The 5,200-nt window shown below is 44.2% G+C and overlaps 1 long non-coding RNA gene across 1 annotated transcript in view; it reads right to left on the bottom strand.

Moving 5' to 3' along the window:
- The window catches only part of LOC143795615 (uncharacterized), a 165,295-nt gene that overhangs the window by 1,170 nt on the left and 158,925 nt on the right, over positions 1-5,200 (bottom strand). The window lies entirely within an intron of this gene.

Here is a 5,200-nt window from a genome sequence, read left to right as displayed (position 1 = left end):
TTGAGTTTTCCAGAACATATATCCTCATGCTTCTATTTCTAAATATCCATCAATTACTTTCAGATTATTTTTATTGAATTTATGTAATGTATATAATTAATACTAATATATATAATTTGGTAACAAAATATAAAAACAAAAGTTGGTGGCATGAAAAGGAAAGGACTAGAAAAACTTTCTGAATTATACTAATACATTTCCAAATATGGATTAATATTACAGAGGCGCAGTATTGTTATAGAGTAAAGCAAGTTTTACATCCCAGCAAAATAATAACTTAGTGAACACATTTAACCCCTTTCTGCCCTTTGGACGGAATAGTACGTCTGATGCCAGTACACCCGCTTTGATGTAGGCTCCGGCGGTGAGCCCGCATCAAAGCCGGGACATGTCAGTTGTTTTGAACAGCTGACATGTGCCTGCAATAGGTGCGGGAGGTATCGCGATCCACCCGCACCTATTAACTAGTTAAATGCCGCTGTCAAACTCTCCCGAAACAATCATTGATTGTGGATACTTCTGTCAGTGGAAACATAGGGGGCTTCCACTTTTCTGGTAGTACAATGGCTCTGGAAAAGCGCTATGGCTCCTGACCCCCCCAAAAGAAATCCAGCAAATTCTGCTCTACCAAATCCAAATGCCCCTCTCCCTTCTGATCCCCACAGTGTGCCTAAACTGCAGTTAGCATCCACATATTTGGCTTTTCAGTAGCTATGTGAGCTTGCTTAATTTATGGGGTCCATGTCTCCAGAAGCACGAGCTGGTCACAACGTACTGGGCACTACAATGGCAGATTTGCAATTTTCACTCAGCAGCATCCATTGCTGCTTTGTTCTGGAAAATATCCATGGAGTCAAAATTGTCAGTACTAGCGATGAGCATCATTGCTTGGGTTTTCCCGAGCACAATCGGGTGGTCTCCGAGTATTTATGACTGCTCAGAGATTTAGTTTTCATCGCCACAGCTGAATGATTTACAGCTACTAGCCAGCCTGAGTACATGTGGGGGTTGCCTGGTTGCTAGGGAATCCCCACATGTATTCAAGCTGACTAACACATGTAAATCATTCAGCTGCGGCAATGAAAACTAAATCTCCGAGCACTTAGAAATACTCGGAGACCACCGATATTCCCTCATCACTAGTCAGTAAGCCTGTAGATAAATTTCAAGAGGGGTATCATTTCCAAAATGTGGTCACTTGAGGGGAGATTCTACTCTTTTAGCACTTATGGGCTCTGTATATGGAGTCCGCAAACTATTTACAATAATTTGTTCTGCATAAGTCAAATAGCTCTCCTTCCCTTCCGAATCTTGCAGTGTGGCTAAGCAGTACTGTACAGCCACGTATGGGGTATTGCCAAGTTCAGCAGAAATTGTGACATATTTTGGTGCCATTTTTATCCATTTCCCTATATGAAAATATAAAATCTAGGGCTAAAACCAAATTTTTGTTGTAATAATTTAATTTTTTTTATTGCTCAACGGTATAAAATTCTGTGACACATAAGTTGTGCCAATATGATAACGGTAACCTTAGATGAACTCATTAAGAGGTGTATTTAAAATGGGGTCACTTATGGGGGGTTGTTTTGTTCTGGCACCTCAGGGACTCTACCAATGTGACATGGCACCTGCAAACCACAACAACAAAATTTGCACTATGATATGACACTCCTTCCCTTCTGAGTTTTGCACTATGCCTCAAAAGTACTTTCTGACCACATATGGGGTATTGGAGTACTCATAAGAAATTGTGTAACAAATTATAATGTTTGTTTTTCTCCTATTACCCCTTCTGAAAATTAAAAAATTACAGCCAATGCAACATTTTAGTGGAAAAAATGGTAATTTTCCATCGACTCAGCCCAATTTTGTGAATCTTCTGAGGTATAAAAATGCTCACTACACTCTTAGATGAATTCCTCAAGAGGTGAACTTATCAAAATGGGGTCATTTTTGGGATATTTACACTTTGTCGTTTGGTTGGGTTGAAATCAGGCTGTAGAGGACTGATCCAGAGGCCACAAAAATTCTTCTGTTATTAATGTCATACAGTAAGGGACCTGACTTTAAAATAGTTTGCAGCATCTAATGTGTTATAGAGGCCTGATCCAGAGGCCACAAAAAATTCTTCCGTTCCTAGTGTCATACAGTAAGGGACCTGACTTTAAAATTGTTTGTAGAATAAATTCTTTGTCATATGGGCCTCATCCACACTCAAACAATTATTTTTTTCTGTAACTAACACGATACAGCATGCCATTTGTCAACTTGAAATTTACTGTAGCTGAAATTAAGCTGTTTGCAGAGCTTAAAATCTAATGTTTTGTTGCTAATACTGTGATCCTACCACACTATCTGAGCAACATGACTAGGAAAAACCAAGGCCGTGGTGAAAGGGGAGTTAGGCTTGGTGTCAAAGTGTACGTGTACGTGGGGTAGGTGGTAATGTTTGTGAAAGCACTAGTGAAGCAACATCATGTCCTATGCAAAGACAGCTGACAACTTATGTTACTGGACAGGCTACACTATTATCTTTCTTTGGCAGATGCACAGCGGTACGCCTTGTCGATGATGCCCAGAAACAGCATTTTCTCGAGTGGATGGCAAGCATAGCTTCAAGTGGCCTCTCCTCCTCTTCCTCCACCTCAACGTCACACCCAGTACAGCCCACAGATGTGGCACCCAAATTCTCCTTGCTTCCCCTGAATCTCAACTGACTGTATGGAACCATACAACTGAAGAGTTGTTCACACATTCTATGCCATGTTCATCAGAAGAGTACTCAAAAGCTTCGCAGAGTCAGGAGGAGGAAATCTGCACAGATGCCCAAATTTTTTTTAGCTTGGATGTGGGCCAGGACGAAGTAGGATCCGAACAGCACCCTGACACTCGTCATCAGATGTTAACCCCTGGGGGGAGGTGATCCTGATGAGTCACAGATATCTGAGGCTCATGCGGACTGTACTGTTCTGTCAGGACAAGAAGAGGAGGAGGGTGACTTCAGGGGCGAGGAATGTGATAACACAGGATGAAGATGAGGTGTTATATCCCAGTTGGCATGAACATAGAGGCACACAGCTGAGTAGGTCATCTGAGGAGGAAGACGAGGAGGAGGTTACGTTACGCCGTACGTCAGAGACACCTATTGATGCAGCCATGACGAGCAATGCATCCTCAGCCACAACTGTGCCTGTGACCAGCATCATCCACGGGGCTGCAGCTCACAGGGCTATCAAGATTTGCCTAGACTAGGCCTTTTTTGTCACTGCAAAGGATAAGCCAACTCACGTAATCTGACAACTTTGCAAAAAAAACTGAGTCGAGGTAAAAAGCACAATAATTTGACTACTACATGTATGAACCTTCACACGTGCAATCAACATTCTTTACTGTGGGAATCCCACTGCGCAAAAATGCAGACCAGCGGACCTCAACAACCATCAGCCACCTCATCAATCGCATCTGCTGCTTCTTCCTCCTCCTCTGTTACTGTGCCAACTATTGAGACGCACGTCTTCAAACGCAGAACCTCGGGTTCTTTACCTGCTCCAGTCACGCTGACTGAGAGCCTGTCTTCAGCTGTAACGGAAGCGGAAATGCCTGCTGTTTTTGACCGATCTCAGGGAACGAGCACACCATAAGTTTCTCGATCCACCTTAACACCTCCGCCTGCACCTCTTTCACGGTCCAGCAGTTTGTCCGGTTCACCATACTCTGCCCTCTCTCAGCACTGTAGCCCTCCCACGTAGTGGTCACATAAAAGATTGTTTCCTCCTACGCATGACAAAGCTAAGAGGTTAAACTCCACCATCTCCAATCTATTGGCCACAGAAATGCTGTCTTTCTGCCTGGTAAATATGGACAGTTTCCAAAAGCTGCTGGCCATCGCAATCCCCCAGTACCAATTACCCAGTCGCCATTACTTTTCTAAGAAAGCTGTGCCTGTGCTACACCAGCATTTCGCTGACAACATCACCCGTTCCTTGACAAAATCTCTGTCTGCCAGGGTGCATTTCACGACAGACACTTGGATGAGTAAGCATGGCCAAGAGCATTACATCTCGCTGACTTGGCACTGGGTGCATCTGGTGGCTGTAGGGACAGGCGCTGCTCCACAAGTCTGGGAATCCTCAAGGCTTGCAGGACAAACCTCTACATTTAACACTTTTTCCATTGCTTCCGCCTCCTCTGTATCTTCTAGGGCCTCCACCTGCACCTGCCTATGGGGTTACTGCCTTATACTTCAGGGTCTGCCTATAAGGGTACTGCCTTATATTACAGGGCCTGCCTATACGGGTGCTGCCTTATACTTCAGGATCCGCCTAAAGGGGTGCTGCCTTATACTTCAGGATCTGCCTATGGGGGTGCTGCCTTATACTTCAGGATCTGCCTATGGGGGAACTGCCTTATACTTCAGGATCTGCTTATGGGGGTGCTGACTTATACTACAGGGTCTGCCTATGGGGTGCTGCCTTTTACTACAGGGTATGCCCATGGGGCTGCTGTCTTGTGCTGTAGAGTCTGCCTATAGGTGCTGCCTTGGGCTATAGAGTCTGCATATAGGTGTGCATTATTCAATATAGAGTAGGCCTATGGGGAGTGCATTATACTGTATGGAGGTCTATGGGGAGTGCATTATACTATATTGAGGACTATCTGGTGCATTATACTATATGGAAGCTATCTAGGGGGCCATCATAGAGTGTGGAGATTACAGTGAGGTGGCCATCATACAGTTTTGGAGCCATCAGTTTGGGGGCTACTAAGGAGTCAGTATACTGTGTGGGTGGTACTATACAGTGAGGGGGCATTATACTGTGTATTAGAGAGCATCATATTGTGTATAGAGGAGCTGTGCAGGGGGGAGACTCAGGACATTATTAAATGTAACGTGGGTACTTCTTGTTATAGGGGAACTCAGGTTACTGTGACTATCAAAGGGGCACACAGGGCAATATTACTTTCTAGGGGGAAAATATGGGCACTGTTTTCTAGGGCACTTGCACCAGGCATTACTATATTGTAGAGGGTTGCTTTAGAATTTAGAGGGCACAGAGAACCACACAGCAGGTGCAGTAATAGGGAAACATACAGCAGCAGCGGCTCAGTTTTGGGGTATTAGCAGGATGAGGAGTTTGTGCAGGTTGGGAATAGATGGTGATGGGGCTGGAATATGAGACATGAAATGTGTCTTTGT

This window comes from Ranitomeya variabilis, chromosome 1 (genome assembly GCF_051348905.1).
Source record: "Ranitomeya variabilis isolate aRanVar5 chromosome 1, aRanVar5.hap1, whole genome shotgun sequence".
Lineage (NCBI taxonomy): Eukaryota > Metazoa > Chordata > Amphibia > Anura > Dendrobatidae > Ranitomeya > Ranitomeya variabilis.
The sequence above is the reverse complement of the archived record's forward strand: the minus strand, read 5'-3'. Positions and strand labels throughout refer to the sequence as shown.